At 33.5% G+C, this 18656-nt stretch overlaps 2 non-coding genes across 2 annotated transcripts; both read left to right on the forward strand.

The window, feature by feature from the left end:
- Positions 1 to 9639: 9639 nt before the first annotated feature.
- Positions 9640 to 9712, forward strand: TRNAR-CCU (transfer RNA arginine (anticodon CCU)). Its single transcript has one exon. It is a non-coding gene; the product is annotated as a tRNA-Arg (tRNA).
- A 4393-nt stretch (positions 9713 to 14105) lies between these two features.
- On the forward strand, positions 14106 to 14178 carry TRNAR-CCU (transfer RNA arginine (anticodon CCU)). The gene has a single exon. It is a non-coding gene; the product is annotated as a tRNA-Arg (tRNA).
- Positions 14179 to 18656: the final 4478 nt, after the last annotated feature.

Below are 18656 nucleotides of genomic sequence, written 5' to 3' on the forward strand. Positions count from 1 at the left end.
ATACATAAAACTGGGCAATAACACAAATGCACAATATAATTGATTACCTTATGATTAGAATATTACTTTTATTAGGTACTTTAGTATTGGGTGCAGTAGTTTAGTGGATTTAAAAAGTAACTAATTTAAAATTAATAAACCAAGTTAATTTACTTAGTCAACTCGATGCTAAAATCACTCAACTAAAAATAAAGCGCTTTGTACATGTGCTCCTGTGGCGCAATCGGTCTGTGCGCAGGACTTATAAGACAGTATCTGTTGAGCAATCCTGAGGTTGTAAATTCAAGCCTCATCTGGAGCAAATGTAATTTTTTTTCTAATGTCTTCAGTTAATGATTATCATTTGCTTCCTGAACATCCTGATATGAAGGCAGAAAAAAAACACAAACATGACTGTTTTTAAGGTACCAGTACACACAGCTGCTTTGGTTCATATGCACTGTAAAAATTACTTTAGTTAGTCAACAAAATGGAATGCAAAAGACTACCTGTTTATTGGTAAAAGAGTTGCATCAATCTGTTTTGCTGCAATGTAACATGAGGGTCCACACTATTAGGGCTGGAAAGTACAATCACATTTCATGCTGGGATTTGTAAAGCAAAGAACACAAATAAACGGCTTTCCTATATCGCAACAATTAATGATTATACTAATGAAAAAATCAGTTTCACTCAAAGATGTTACTAAGCCCCAGTGGCCTAATGGATAAGGGCCTGGCTTCCTAAGCCAGGGATTGTGGGTTCAAGTCCCATCTGGGGTGATAGGCTTTATTTCATTAAAATAATTTTGGAGATGTTCCTTTCATTCTTGCTTCATACTGCACAAATGGCTCCACCAGAAACTTTTATCTGCTTATCAATCTGGAACTGTTCAGCTTGCAAAATTATGGCCCAGTATCTAAAAGCAGACATTTATCCTAATGACATTGTGGATTAGTTTTCTGAAAAGTTTACTATCACCTGGGACAGTGGCTTCAAGTCCCATCTAGGATGGATGTTCCTTTGTTGCTCATACTCATTCTAGAAGTTATGCTTTTTTTCAATGCAGGTGACTGTCTTAATGGTATTGCAGAAAATCCATATGTACCAAAACATACCTATTAAGTTTTAATTGCAATTTAATATCAGAGTGGCTACAAAATAACAATGTCTATTGCAATTGCTGATGGGTTTCTTGAAGTCCTTTCATCCTTGTCATCAAAAGGGTAATTTTCTGCTTTTTATATTTCTTTGGACACTGACTTTACTGACAATTTAGGTGCTACAGACCAAAAAAACAATGTTTACCTTTAAATATAGAGCACAAGTGAGATTTAACTTATTTTTATTTAAAGATACTGCATTTTTGGTAATATAGTGTATATTTTCCCTATGCAACATTAAAGTTACATATATCTATACCAAATATTATTTAAGATAAATAAACAGGAATTATTTAACAATTTTGATAATATTGAACTGTACAACAATGGCATGAATTCATTGCAATATACACCTATGGATACATAAAACTGGGCAATAACACAAATGCACAATATAATTGATTACCTTATGATTAGAATATTACTTTTATTAGGTACTTTAGTATTGGGTGCAGTAGTTTAGTGGATTTAAAAAGTAACTAATTTAAAATTAATAAACCAAGTTAATTTACTTAGTCAACTCGATGCTAAAATCACTCAACTAAAAATAATGCGCTTTGACCATGTTCTCCCGTGGCGCAATCGGTCTGTGCACAGGACTTATAAGGCAGTATCTGTTGAGCAATGCTGAGGTTGTGAGTTCAAGCCTCACCTGGAGCAAATGTAATTTTTTTTCTAATGTCATCAGTTAATGATTATCAACTGCTTCCTGAACATCCTGATATGAAGGCAGAAAAAAAACACAAACATGACTGTTTTTAAGTACCAGTACACACAGCTGCTTTGGTTCATATGCACTGTAAACATTACTTTAGTTAGTCAACAAAATGGAATGCAAAAGACTACCTCTTTATTGGTAAAAGAGTTGCATCAATCTGTTTTGCTGCAATGTAACATGAGGGTCCACACTATTAGGTCTGGATAGTACAATCACATTTCATGCTGGGATTTGTAAAGCAAAGAACACAAATAAACGGCTTTCCTATATCGCAACAATTAATGATTATACTAATGAAAAAATCAGTTTCACTCACAGATGTTACTAAGCCCCAGTGGCCTAATGGATAAGGCACTAGCCTCCTAAGCCAGGGATTGTGGGTTCAAGTCCCATCTTGGGTGAAAGGCTTTATTTCATTAAAATAATTTTGGAGATGTTCCTTTCATTCTTGCTTCATACTGCACAAATGGCTCCACCAGAAACTTTTATCTGCTTATCAATCCGGAACTGTTCAGCTTGCAAAATTATGGCCCAGTATCTAAAAGCAGACATTTATCCTAATGACATTGTGGATTAGTTTCCTGAAAAGTTTACTATCACCTGGGACAGTGGCTTCAAGTCCCATCTAGGATGCATGTTCCTTTGTTGCTCATTCTCATTCTAGAAGTTATGCTTTTTTTCAATTCAGGTGACTGTCTTAATGGTATTGCAGAAAATCCATATATATCAAAACATACCTATTAAGTTTTAATTGCAATTTAATATCAGAGTGGCTACAAAATAACAATTTCTATTGCAATTGCTGATGGGTTTCTTGAAGTCCTTTCATCCATGTCATCAAAAGGGTAATTTTCTGCCTTTTATATTTCTTTGGACACTGACTTTACTGACAATTTAGGTGCTTCAGACCAAAAAAACAATGTTTACCTTTAAATATAGAGCACAAGTGAGATTTTACTTATTTTTATTTAAAGATACTGCATTTTTTGGTATTATAGTGTATATTTTCCCTATGCAACATTAAAGTTACATATATCTATACCAAATATTATTTAAGATAAATAAACAGGAATTATTTTACAATTTTGATAATATTGTACTGTAAAACAGTGGCATGAATTCATTGCAATATACACCTATGGATACATAAAACTGGGCAATAACACAAATGCACAATATAATTGATTACCTTATGATTAGAATATTACTTTTATTAGGTACTTTAGTATTGGGTGCAGTAGTTTAGTGGATTTAAAAAGTAACTAATTTAAAATTAATAAACCAAGTTAATTTACTTAGTCAACTCGATGCTAAAATCACTCAACTAAAAATAATGCGCTTTGACCATGTGCTCCTGTGGCACAATCGGTCTGTGCGCAGGTCTTATAAGACAGTATCTGTTGAGCAATGCTGAGGTTGTGAGTTCAAGCCTCACCTGGAGCAAATGTAATTTTTTTCTAATGTCATCAGTTAATGATTATCATCTGCTTCCTGAAAATCCTGATATGAAGGCAGAAAAAAAACACAAACATGATTGTTTTTAAGTACCAGTACACACAGCTGCTTTGGTTCATATGCACTGTAAACATTACTTTAGTTAGTCAACAAAATGGAATGCAAAAGACTACCTCTTTCTTGGTAAAAGAGTTGCATCAATCTGTTTTGCTGCAATGTAACATGAGGGTCCACACTATTAGGTCTGGATAGTACAATCACATTTCATGCTGGGATTTGTAAAGCAAAGAACACAAATAAACGGCTTTCCTATATCGCAACAATTAATGATTATACTAATGAAAAAATCAGTTTCACTCAAAGATGTTACTAAGCCCCAGTGGCCTAATGGATAAGGCACTGGCCTCCTAAGCCCCAAAGATTGTGGGTTCAAGTCCCATCTGGGGTGATAGGCTTTATTTCATTAAAATAATTTTGGAGATGTTCCATTCATTCTTGCTTCATACTGCACAAATGGCTCCACCAGAAACTTTTATCAGCTTATCAATCCGGAACTGTTCAGCTTGCAAAATTATGGCCCAGTATCTAAAAGCAGACATTTATCCTAATGACATTGTGGATTAGTTTTCTGAAAAGTTTACTATCACCTGGGACAGTGGCTTCAAGTCCCATCTAGGATGCATGTTCCTTTGTTGCTCATTCTCATTCTAGAAGTTATGCTTTTTTCAATTCAGGTGACTGTCTTAATGGTATTGCAGAAAATCCATATATACCAAAACATACCTATTAAGTTTTAATTGCAATTTAATATCAGAGTGGCTACAAAATAACAATTTCTATTGCAATTGCTGATGGGTTTCTTGAAGTCCTTTCATCCATGTCATCAAAAGGGTAATTTTCTGCCTTTTATATTTTTTTGGACACTGACTTTACTGACAATTTAGGTGCTTCAGACCAAAAAAACAATGTTTACCTTTAAATATAGAGCACAAGTGAGATTTAACTTATTTTTATTTAAAGATACTGCATTTTTTGGTATTATAGTGTATATTTTCCCTATGCAACATTAAAGTTACATATATCTATACCAAATATTATTTAAGATAAATAAACAGGAATTATTTTACAATTTTGATAATATTGTACTGTAAAACAGTGGCATGAATTCATTGCAATATACACCTATGGATACATAAAACTGGGCAATAACACAAATGCACAATATAATTGATTACCTTATGATTAGAATATTACTTTTATTAGGTACTTTAGTATTGGGTGCAGTAGTTTAGTGGATTTAAAAAGTAACTAATTTTAAATTAATAAACCAAGTTAATTTTCTTAGTCAACTCGATGCTAAAATCACTCAACTAAAAATAAAGCGGTTTGTCCATGTGCTCCTGTGGCGCAATCGGTATGTGCGCGGTACTTATAAGACAGTATCTGTTGAGAAATCCTGAGGTTGTGAATTCAAGCCTCACCTGGAGCAAATGTAATTTTTTTTCTAATGTCATCAGTTAATGATTATCATCTGCTTCCTTAACATCCTGATATGAAGGCAGAAAAAAAACACAAACATGACTGTTTTTAAGTACCAGTACACACAGCTGCTTTGGTTCATATGCACTGTAAAAATTACTTTAGTTAGTCAACAAAATTGAATGCAAAAGACTACATCTTTCTTGGTAAAAGAGTTGCATCAATCTGTTTTGCTGCAATGTAACATGAGGGTCCACACTATTAGGTCTGGATAGTACAATCACATTTCATGCTGGGATTTGTAAAGCAAAGAACACAAATAAACGGCTTTCCTATATCGCAACAATTAATGATTATACTAATGAAAAAATCAGTTTCACTCAAAGATGTTACTAAGCCCCAGTGGCCTAATGGATTGTGGGTTCAAGTCCCATCTGGGGTGATAGGCTTTATTTCATTAAAATAATTTTGGAGATGTTCCTTTCATTCTTGCTTCATACTGCACAAATGGCTCCACCAGAAACTTTTATCTGCTTATCAATCCGGAACTGTTCAGCTTGCAAAATTATGGCCCAGTATCTAAAAGCAGACATTTATCCTAATGACATCGTGGATTAGTTTCCTGAAAAGTTTACTATCACCTGGGACAGTGGCTTCAAGTCCCATCTAGGATGCATGTTCCTTTGTTGCTCATTCTCATTCTAGAAGTTATGCTTTTTTTCAATTCAGGTGACTGTCTTAATGGTATTGCAGAAAATCCATATATACCAAAACATACCTATTAAGTTTTAATTGCAATTTAATATCAGAGTGGCTACAAAATAACAATTTCTATTGCAATTGCTGATGGGTTTCTTGAAGTCCTTTCATCCATGTCATCAAAAGTGTAATTTTCTGCCTTTTATATTTCTTTGGACACTGACTTTACTTACAATTTAGGTGCTTCAGACCAAAAAAACAATGTTTACCTTTAAATATAGAGCACAAGTGAGATTTAACTTATTTTTATTTAAAGATACTGCATTTTTTGGTATTATAGTGTATATTTTCCCTATGCAACATTAAAGTTACATATATCTATAGCAAATATTATTTAAGATAAATAAACAGGAATTATTTTACAATTTTGATAATATTGTACTGTACAACAGTGGCATGAATTCATTGCAATATACACCTATGGATACATAAAACTGGGCAATAACACAAATGCACAATATAATTGATTACCTTATGATTAGAATATTACTTTTATTAGGTACTTTAGTATTGGGTGCAGTAGTTTAGTGGATTTAAAAAGTAACTAATTTTAAATTAATAAACCAAGTTAATTTTCTTAGTCAACTCGATGCTAAAATCACTCAACTAAAAATAAAGCGGTTTGTCCATGTGCTCCTGTGGCGCAATCGGTATGTGCGTGGTACTTATAAGACAGTATCTGTTGAGAAATCCTGAGGTTGTGAATTCAAGCCTCACCTGGAGCAAATGTAATTTTTTTTCTAATGTCATCAGTTAATGATTATCATCTGCTTCCTGAACATCCTGATATGAAGGCAGAAAAAAAACACAAACATGACTGTTTTTAAGTACCAGTACACACAGCTGCTTTGGTTCATATGCACTGTAAAAATTACTTTAGTTAGTCAACAAAATTGAATGCAAAAGACTACATCTTTCTTGGTAAAAGAGTTGCATCAATCTGTTTTGCTGCAATGTAACATGAGGGTCCACACTATTAGGTCTGGATAGTACAATCACATTTCATGCTGGGATTTGTAAAGCAAAGAACACAAATAAACGGCTTTCCTATATCGCAACAATTAATGATTATACTAATGAAAAAATCAGTTTCACTCAAAGATGTTACTAAGCCCCAGTGGCCTAATGGATTGTGGGTTCAAGTCCCATCTGGGGTGATAGGCTTTATTTCATTAAAATAATATTGGAGATGTTCCTTTCATTCTTGCTTCATACTGCACAAATGGCTCCACCAGAAACTTTAATCTGCTTAACTATCTGGAACTGTTCAGCTTGCAAAATTATGGCCCAGTATCTAAAAGCAGACATTTATCCTAATGACATTGTGGATTAGTTTCCTGAAAAGTTTACTATCACCTGGGACAGTGGCTTCAAGTCCCATCTAGGATGGATGTTCCTTTGTTGCTCATACTCATTCTAGAAGTTATGCTTTTTTTCAATGCAGGTGACTGTCTTAATGGTATTGCAGAAAATCCATATGTACCAAAACATACCTATTAAGTTTTAATTGCAATTTAATATCAGAGTGGCTACAAAATAACAATGTCTATTGCAATTGCTGATGGGTTTCTTGAAGTCCTTTCATCCTTGTCATCAAATGGGTAATTTTCTGCTTTTTATATTTCTTTGGACACTGACTTTACTGACAATTTAGGTGCTACAGACCAAAAAAACAATGTTTACCTTTAAATATAGAGCACAAGTGAGATTTAACTTATTTTTATTTAAAGATACTGCATTTTTGGTAATATAGTGTATATTTTCCCTATGCAACATTAAAGTTACATATATCTATAGCAAATATTATTTAAGATAAATAAACAGGAATTATTTTACAATTTTGATAATATTGAACTGTACAACAATGGCATGAATTCATTGCAATATACACCTATGGATACATAAAACTGGGCAATAACACAAATGCACAATATAATTGATTACCTTATGATTAGAATATTACTTTTATTAGGTACTTTAGTATTGGGTGCAGTAGTTTAGTGGATTTAAAAAGTAACTAATTTAAAATTAATAAACCAAGTTAATTTACTTAGTCAACTCGATGCTAAAATCACTCAACTAAAAATAAAGCGCTTTGTACATGTGCTCCTGTGGCGCAATCGGTCTGTGCGCAGGACTTATAAGACAGTATCTGTTGAGCAATCCTGAGGTTGTGAATTCAAGCCTCATCTGGAGCAAATGTAATTTTTTTTCTAATGTCTTCAGTTAATGATTATCATTTGCTTCCTGAACATCCTGATATGAAGGCAGAAAAAAAACACAAACATGACTGTTTTTAAGGTACCAGTACACACAGCTGCTTTGGTTCATATGCACTGTAAAAATTACTTTAGTTAGTCAACAAAATGGAATGCAAAAGACTACCTGTTTATTGGTAAAAGAGTTGCATCAATCTGTTTTGCTGCAATGTAACATGAGGGTCCACACTATTAGGGCTGGAAAGTACAATCACATTTCATGCTGGGATTTGTAAAGCAAAGAACACAAATAAACGGCTTTCCTATATCGCAACAATTAATGATTATACTAATGAAAAAATCAGTTTCACTCAAAGATGTTACTAAGCCCCAGTGGCCTAATGGATAAGGGCCTGGCTTCCTAAGCCAGGGATTGTGGGTTCAAGTCCCATCTGGGGTGATAGGCTTTATTTCATTAAAATAATTTTGGAGATGTTCCTTTCATTCTTGCTTCATACTGCACAAATGGCTCCACCAGAAACTTTTATCTGCTTATCAATCTGGAACTGTTCAGCTTGCAAAATTATGGCCCAGTATCTAAAAGCAGACATTTATCCTAATGACATTGTGGATTAGTTTTCTGAAAAGTTTACTATCACCTGGGACAGTGGCTTCAAGTCCCATCTAGGATGCATGTTCCTTTGTTGCTCATTCTCATTCTAGAAGTTATGCTTTTTTTCAATTCAGGTGACTGTCTTAATGGTATTGCAGAAAATCCATATATACCAAAACATACCTATTAAGTTTTAATTGCAATTTAATATCAGAGTGGCTACAAAATAACAATTTCTATTGCAATTGCTGATGGGTTTCTTGAAGTCCTTTCATCCATGTCATCAAAAGGGTAATTTTCTGCCTTTTATATTTCTTTGGACACTGACTTTACTGACAATTTAGGTGCTTCAGACCAAAAAAACAATGTTTACCTTTAAATATAGAGCACAAGTGAGATTTAACTTATTTTTATTTAAAGATACTGCATTTTTTGGTATTATAGTGTATATTTTCCCTATGCAACATTAAAGTTACATATATCTATAGCAAATATTATTTAAGATAAATAAACAGGAATTATTTTACAATTTTGATAATATTGAACTGTACAACAATGGCATGAATTCATTGCAATATACACCTATGGATACATAAAACTGGGCAATAACACAAATGCACAATATAATTGATTACCTTATGATTAGAATATTACTTTTATTAGGTACTTTAGTATTGGGTGCAGTAGTTTAGTGGATTTAAAAAGTAACTAATTTAAAATTAATAAACCAAGTTAATTTACTTAGTCAACTCGATGCTAAAATCACTCAACTAAAAATAATGCGCTTTGACCATGTACTCCCGTGGCGCAATCGGTCTGTGCGCAGGACTTATAAGGCAGTATCTGTTGAGCAATGCTGAGGTTGTGAGTTCAAGCCTCACCTGGAGCAAATGTAATTTTTTTTCTAATGTCATCAGTTAATGATTATCATCTGCTTCCTGAACATCCTGATATGAAGGCAGAAAAAAAACACAAACATGACTGTTTTTAAGTACCAGTACACACAGCTGCTTTGGTTCATATGCACTGTAAACATTACTTTAGTTAGTCATCAAAATGGAATGCAAAAGATTACCTCTTTATTGGTAAAAGAGTTGCATCAATCTGTTTTGCTGCAATGTAACATGAGGGTCCACACTATTAGGTCTGGATAGTACAATCACATTTCATGCTGGGATTTGTAAAGCAAAGAACACAAATAAACGGCTTTCCTATATCGCAACAATTAATGATTATACTAATGAAAAAATCAGTTTCACTCAAAGATGTTACTAAGCCCCAGTGGCCTAATGGATAAGGCACTGGCCTCCTAAGCCAGGGATTGTGGGTTCAAGTCCTATCTGGGGTGATAGGCTTTATTTCATTAAAATAATTTTGGAGATGTTCCTTTCATTCTTGCTTCATACTGCACAAATGGTTCCACCAGAAACTTTTATCTGCTTCTCAATCCGGAACTGTTCAGCTTGCAAAATTATGGCCCAGTATCTAAAAGCAGACATTTATCCTAATGACATTGTGGATTAGTTTTCTGAAAAGTTTACTATCACCTGGGACAGTGGCTTCAAGTCCCATCTAGGATGCATGTTCCTTTGTTGCTCATTCTCATTCTAGAAGTTATGCTTTTTTTCAATTCAGGTGACTGTCTTAATGGTATTGCAGAAAATCCATATGTACCAAAACATACCTATTAAGTTTTAATTGCAATTTAATATCAGAGTGGCTACAAAATAACAATTTCTATTGCAATTGCTGATGGGTTTCTTGAAGTCCTTTCATCCATGTCATCAAAAGGGTAATTTTCTGCCTTTTATATTTCTTTGGACACTGACTTTACTGACAATTTAGGTGCTTCAGACCAAAAAAACAATGTTTACCTTTAAATATAGAGCACAAGTGAGATTTAACTTATTTTTATTTAAAGATACTGCATTTTTTGGTATTATAGTGTATATTTTCCCTATGCAACATTAAAGTTACATATATCTATACCAAATATTATTTAAGATAAATAAACAGGAATTATTTTACAATTTTGATAATATTGTACAGTACAACAGTGGCATGAATTCATTGCAATATACACCTATGGATACATAAAACTGGGCAATAACACAAATGCACAATATAATTGATTACCTTATGATTAGAATATTACTTTTATTAGGTACTTTAGTATTGGGTGCAGTAGTTTAGTGGATTTAAAAAGTAACTAATTTTAAATTAATAAACCAAGTTAATTTTCTTAGTCAACTCGATGCTAAAATCACTCAACTAAAAATAAAGCGGTTTGTCCTTGTGCTCCTGTGGCGCAATCGGTATGTGCGCGGTACTTATAAGACAGTATCTGTTGAGAAATCCTGAGGTTGTGAATTCAAGGCTCACCTGGAGCAAATGTAATTTTTTTTCTAATGTCATCAGTTAATGATTATCATCTGCTTCCTAAACATCCTGATATGAAGGCTGAAAAAAAACACAAACATGACTGTTTTTAAGTACCAGTACACACAGCTGCTTTGGTTCATATGCACTGTAAAAATTACTTTAGTTAGTCAACAAAATTGAATGCAAAAGACTACATCTTTCTTGGTAAAAGAGTTGCATCAATCTGTTTTGCTGCAATGTAACATGAGGGTCCACACTATTAGGTCTGGATAGTACAATCACATTTCATGCTGGGATTTGTAAAGCAAAGAACACAAATAAACGGCTTTCCTATATCGCAACAATTAATGATTATACTAATGAAAAAATCAGTTTCACTCAAAGATGTTACTAAGCCCCAGTGGCCTAATGGATTGTGGGTTCAAGTCCCATCTGGGGTGATAGGCTTTATTTCATTAAAATAATATTGGAGATGTTCCTTTCATTCTTGCTTCATACTGCACAAATGGCTCCACCAGAAACTTTAATCTGCTTAACTATCTGGAACTGTTCAGCTTGCAAAATTATGGCCCAGTATCTAAAAGCAGACATTTATCCTAATGACATTGTGGATTAGTTTCCTGAAAAGTTTACTATCACCTGGGACAGTGGCTTCAAGTCCCATCTAGGATGCATGTTCCTTTGTTGCTCATACTCATTCTAGAAGTTATGCTTTTTATCAATGCAGGTGACTGTCTTAATGGTATTGCAGAAAATCCATATGTACCAAAACATACCTATTAAGTTTTAATTGCAATTTAATATCAGAGTGGCTACAAAATAACAATGTCTATTGCAATTGCTGATGGGTTTCTTGAAGTCCTTTCATCCTTGTCATCAAAAGGGTAATTTTCTGCTTTTTATATTTCTTTGGACACTGACTTTACTGACAATTTAGGTGCTACAGACCAAAAAAACAATGTTTACCTTTAAATATAGAGCACAAGTGAGATTTAACTTATTTTTATTTAAAGATACTGCATTTTTGGTAATATAGTGTATATTTTCCCTATGCAACATTAAAGTTACATATATCTATACCAAATATTATTTAAGATAAATAAACAGGAATTATTTTACAATTTTGATAATATTGAACTGTACAACAATGGCATGAATTCATTGCAATATACACCTATGGATACATAAAACTGGGCAATAACACAAATGCACAATATAATTGATTACCTTATGATTAGAATATTACTTTTATTAGGTACTTTAGTATTGGGTGCAGTAGTTTAGTGGATTTAAAAAGTAACTAATTTAAAATTAATAAACCAAGTTAATTTACTTAGTCAACTCGATGCTAAAATCACTCAACTAAAAATAATGCGCTTTGACCATGTGCTCCCATGGCGCAATCGGTCTGTGCGCAGGACTTATAAGGCAGTATCTGTTGAGCAATGCTGAGGTTGTGAGTTCAAGCCTCACCTGGAGCAAATGTAATTTTTTTCTAATGTCATCAGTTAATGATTATCATCTGCTTCCTGAACATCCTGATATGAAGGCAGAAAAAAAACACAAACATGACTGTTTTTAAGTACCAGTACACACAGCTGCTTTGGTTCATATGCACTGTAAACATTACTTTAGTTAGTCATCAAAATGGAATGCAAAAGACTACCTCTTTATTGGTAAAAGAGTTGCATCAATCTGTTTTGCTGCAATGTAACATGAGGGTCCACACTATTAGGTCTGGATAGTACAATCACATTTCATGCTGGGATTTGTAAAGCAAAGAACACAAATAAACGGCTTTCCTATATCGCAACAATTAATGATTATACTAATGAAAAAATCAGTTTCACTCAAAGATGTTACTAAGCCTAATGGATAAGGCACTGGCCTCCTAAGCCAGGGATTGTGGGTTCAAGTCCCATCTGGGGTGATAGGCTTTATTTCATTAAAATAATTTTGGAGATGTTCCTTTCATTCTTGCTTCATACTGCACAAATGGTTCCACCAGAAACTTTTATCTGCTTATCAATCCGGAACTGTTCAGCTTGCAAAATTATGGCCCAGTATCTAAAAGCAGACATTTATCCTAATGACATTGTGGATTAGTTTTCTGAAAAGTTTACTATCACCTGGGACAGTGGCTTCAAGTCCCATCTAGGATGCATGTTCCTTTGTTGCTCATTCTCATTCTAGAAGTTATGCTTTTTTTCAATTCAGGTGACTGTCTTAATGGTATTGCAGAAAATCCATATGTACCAAAACATACCTATTAAGTTTTAATTGCAATTTAATATCAGAGTGGCTACAAAATAACAATTTCTATTGCAATTGCTGATGGGTTTCTTGAAGTCCTTTCATCCATGTCATCAAAAGGGTAATTTTCTGCCTTTTATATTTCTTTGGACACTGACTTTACTGACAATTTGGGTGCTTCAGACCAAAAAAACAATGTTTACCTTTAAATATAGAGCACAATTGAGATTTAACTTATTTTTATTTAAAGATACTGCATTTTTTGGTATTATAGTGTATATTTTCCCTATGCAACATTAAAGTTACATATATCTATAGCAAATATTATTTAAGATAAATAAACAGGAATTATTTTACAATTTTGATAATATTGTACTGTACAAAAATGGCATGAATTCATTGCAATATACACCTATGGATACATAAAAACTGGGCAATAACACAAATGCACAATATAATTGATTACCTTATGATTAGAATATTACTTTTATTAGGTACTTTAGTATTGGGTGCAGTAGTTTAGTGGATTTAAAAAGTAACTAGTTTAAAATTAATAAACCAAGTTAATTTACTTAGTCAACTCGATGCTAAAATCACTCAACTAAAAATAATGTGGTTTGACAATGTGCTCCTGTGGCGCAATCGGTCTGTGCGCGGTACTTATAAGACAGTATCTGTTGAGCAATCCTGAGGTTGTGAATTCAAGCCTCACCTGGAGCAAATGTAATTTTTTTTCTAATGTCATCAGTAAATGATTATCATCTGCTTCCTGAACATCCTGATATGAAGGCAGAAAAAAAACACAAACATGACTGTTTTTAAGTACCAGTACACACAGCTGCTTTGGTTCATATGCACTGTAAACATTACTTTAGTTAGCCATCAAAATGGAATGCAAAAGACTACCTCTTTATTGGTAAAAGAGTTGCATCAATCTGTTTTGCTGCAATGTAACATGAGGGTCCACACTATTAGGTCTGGATAGTACAATCACATTTCATGCTGGGATTTGTAAAGCAAAGAACACAAATAAACGGCTTTCCTATATCGCAACAATTAATGATTATACTAATGAAAAAATCAGTTTCACTCAAAGATGTTACTAAGCCCCAGTGGCCTAATGGATAAGGCACTGGCCTCCTAAGCCAGGGATTGTGGGTTCAAGTCCCATCTGGGGTGATAGGCTTTATTTCATTAAAATAATTTTGGAGATGTTCCTTTCATTCTTGCTTCATACTGCACAAATGGTTCCACCAGAAACTTTTATCTGCTTATCAATCCGGAACTGTTCAGCTTGCAAAATTATGGCCCAGTATCTAAAAGCAGACATTTATCCTAATGACATTGTCGATTAGTTTTCTGAAAAGTTTACTATCACCTGGGACAGTGGCTTCAAGTCCCATCTAGGATGCATGTTCCTTTGTTGCTCATTCTCATTCTAGAAGTTATGCTTTTTTTCAATTCAGGTGTCTGTCTTAATGGTATTGCAGAAAATCCATATGTACCAAAACATACCTATTAAGTTTTAATTGCAATTTAATATCAGAGTGGCTACAAAATAACAATGTCTATTGGAATTGCTGATGGGATTCTTGAAGTCCTTTCATCCTTGTCATCAAAAGGGTAATTTTCTGCTTTTTATATTTCTTTGGACACTGACTTTACTGACAATTTAGGTGCTTCAGACCAAAAAAACAATGTTTACCTTTAAATATAGAGCACAAGTGAGATTTAACTTATTTTTATTTAAAGATACTGCATTTTTGGTAATATAGTGTATATTTTCCCTATGCAACATTAAAGTTACATATATCTATACCAAATATTAGTTAAGATAAATAAACAGGAATTATTTTACAATTTTGATAATATTGAACTGTACAACAATGGCATGAATTCATTGCAATATACACCTATGGATACATAAAACTGGGCAATAACACAAATGCACAATATAATTGATCACCTTATGATTAGAATATTACTTTTATTAGGTACTTTAGTATTGGGTGCAGTAGTTTAGTGGATTTAAAAAGTAACTAATTTAAAATTAATAAACCAAGTTAATTTACTTAGTCAACTCGATGCTAAAATCACTCAACTAAAAATAATGCGCTTTGACCATGTGCTCCTGTGGCACAATCGGTCTGTGCGCAGGACTTATAAGACAGTATCTGTTGAGCAATGCTGAGGTTGTGAGTTCAAGCCTCACCTGGAGCAAATGTAATTTTTTTCTAATGTCATCAGTTAATGATTATCATCTGCTTCCTGAAAATCCTGATATGAAGGCAGAAAAAAAACACAAACATGATTGTTTTTAAGTACCAGTACACACAGCTGCTTTGGTTCATATGCACTGTAAACATTACTTTAGTTAGTCAACAAAATGGAATGCAAAAGACTACCTCTTTATTGGTAAAAGAGTTGCATCAATCTGTTTTGCTGCAATGTAACATGAGGGTCCACACTATTAGGTCTGGATAGTACAATCACATTTCATGCTGGGATTTGTAAAGCAAAGAACACAAATAAACGGCTTTCCTATATCGCAACAATTAATGATTATACTAATGAAAAAATCAGTTTCACTCAAAGATGTTACTAAGCCCCAGTGGCCTAATGGATTGTGGGTTCAAGTCCCATCTGGGGTGATAGGCTTTATTTCATTAAAATAATATTGGAGATGTTCCTTTCATTCTTGCTTCATACTGCACAAATGGCTCCACCAGAAACTTTAATCTGCTTAACTATCTGGAACTGTTCAGCTTGCAAAATTATGGCCCAGTATCTAAAAGCAGACATTTATCCTAATGACATTGTGGATTAGTTTCCTGAAAAGTTTACTATCACCTGGGACAGTGGCTTCAAGTCCCATCTAGGATGGATGTTCCTTTGTTGCTCATACTCATTCTAGAAGTTATGCTTTTTTTCAATGCAGGTGACTGTCTTAATGGTATTGCAGAAAATCCATATGTACCAAAACATACCTATTAAGTTTTAATTGCAATTTAATATCAGAGTGGCTACAAAATAACAATGTCTATTGCAATTGCTGATGGGTTTCTTGAAGTCCTTTCATCCTTGTCATCAAAAGGGTAATTTTCTGCTTTTTATATTTCTTTGGACACTGACTTTACTGACAATTTAGGTGCTACAGACCAAAAAAACAATGTTTACCTTTAAATATAGAGCACAAGTGAGATTTAACTTATTTTTATTTAAAGATACTGCATTTTTGGTAATATAGTGTATATTTTCCCTATGCAACATTAAAGTTACATATATCTATAGCAAATATTATTTAAGATAAATAAACAGGAATTATTTTACAATTTTGATAATATTGAACTGTACAACAATGGCATGAATTCATTGCAATATACACCTATGGATACATAAAACTGGGCAATAACACAAATGCACAATATAATTGATTACCTTATGATTAGAATATTACTTTTATTAGGTACTTTAGTATTGGGTGCAGTAGTTTAGTGGATTTAAAAAGTAACTAATTTAAAATTAATAAACCAAGTTAATTTACTTAGTCAACTCGATGCTAAAATCACTCAACTAAAAATAAAGCGCTTTGTACATGTGCTCCTGTGGCGCAATCGGTCTGTGCGCAGGACTTATAAGACAGTATCTGTTGAGCAATCCTGAGGTTGTGAATTCAAGCCTCATCTGGAGCAAATGTAATTTTTTTTCTAATGTCTTCAGTTAATGATTATCATTTGCTTCCTGAACATCCTGATATGAAGGCAGAAAAAAAACACAAACATGACTGTTTTTAAGGTACCAGTACACACAGCTGCTTTGGTTCATATGCACTGTAAAAATTACTTTAGTTAGTCAACAAAATGGAATGCAAAAGACTACCTCTTTATTGGTAAAAGAGTTGCATCAATCTGTTTTGCTGCAATGTAACATGAGGGTCCACACTATTAGGGCTGGAAAGTACAATCACATTTCATGCTGGGATTTGTAAAGCAAAGAACACAAATAAACGGCTTTCCTATATCGCAACAATTAATGATTATACTAATGAAAAATTCAGTTTCACTCAAAGATGTTACTAAGCCCCAGTGGCCTAATGGATAAGGGCCTGGCTTCCTAAGCCAGGGATTGTGGGTTCAAGTCCCATCTGGGGTGATAGGCTTTATTTCATTAAAATAATTTTGGAGATGTTCCTTTCATTCTTGCTTCATACTGCACAAATGGTTCCACCAGAAACTTTTATCTGCTTATCAATCTGGAACTGTTCAGCTTGCAAAATTATGGCCCAGTATCTAAAAGCAGACATTTATCCTAATGACATTGTGGATTAGTTTTCTGAAAAGTTTACTATCACCTGGGACAGTGGCTTCAAGTCCCATCTAGGATGCATGTTCCTTTGTTGCTCATTCTCATTCTAGAAGTTATGCTTTTTTTCAATTCATGTGACTGTCTTAATGGTATTGCAGAAAATCCATATATACCAAAACATACCTATTAAGTTTTAATTGCAATTTAATATCAGAGTGGCTACAAAATAACAATTTCTATTGCAATTGCTGATGGGTTTCTTGAAGTCCTTTCATCCATGTCATCAAAAGGGTAATTTTCTGCCTTTTATATTTCTTTGGACACTGACTTTACTGACAATTTAGGTGCTTCAGACCAAAAAAACAATGTTTACCTTTAAATATAGAGCACAAGTGAGATTTAACTTATTTTTATTTAAAGATACTGCATTTTTTGGTATTATAGTGTATATTTTCCCTATGCAACATTAAAGTTACATATATCTATAGCAAATATTATTTAAGATAAATAAACAGGAATTATTTTACAATTTTGATAATATTGAACTGTACAACAATGGCATGAATTCATTGCAATATACACCTATGGATACATAAAACTGGGCAATAACACAAATGCACAATATAATTGATTACCTTATGATTAGAATATTACTTTTATTAGGTACTTTAGTATTGGGTGCAGTAGTTTAGTGGATTTAAAAAGTAACTAATTTAAAATTAATAAACCAAGTTAATTTACTTAGTCAACTCGATGCTAAAATCACTCAACTAAAAATAATGCGCTTTGACCATGTGCTCCCGTGGCGCAATCGGTCTGTGCGCAGGACTTATAAGGCAGTATCTGTTGAGCAATGCTGAGGTTGTGAGTTCAAGCCTCACCTGGAGCAAATGTAATTTTTTTTCTAATGTCATCAGTTAATGATTATCATCTGCTTCCTGAACATCCTGATATGAAGGCAGAAAAAAAACACAAACATGACTGTTTTTAAGTACCAGTACACACAGCTGCTTTGGTTCATATGCACTGTAAACATTACTTTAGTTAGTCATCAAAATGGAATGCAAAAGACTACCTCTTTATTGGTAAAAGAGTTGCATCAATCTGTTTTGCTGCAATGTAACATGAGGGTCCACACTATTAGGTCTGGATAGTACAATCACATTTCATGCTGGGATTTGTAAAGCAAAGAACACAAAAAAACGGCTTTCCTATATCGCAACAATTAATGATTATACTAATGAAAAAATCAGTTTCACTTAAAGATGTTACTAAGCCCCAGTGGCCTAATGGATAAGGCACTTGTCTCCTAAGCCAGGGATTGTGGGTTCAAGTCCCATCTGGGGTGATAG

This window comes from Taudactylus pleione, unplaced genomic scaffold, assembly GCF_031769625.1.
Source record: "Taudactylus pleione unplaced genomic scaffold, aTauple2 ptg000473l, whole genome shotgun sequence".
Classification (NCBI taxonomy): domain Eukaryota; kingdom Metazoa; phylum Chordata; class Amphibia; order Anura; family Myobatrachidae; genus Taudactylus; species Taudactylus pleione.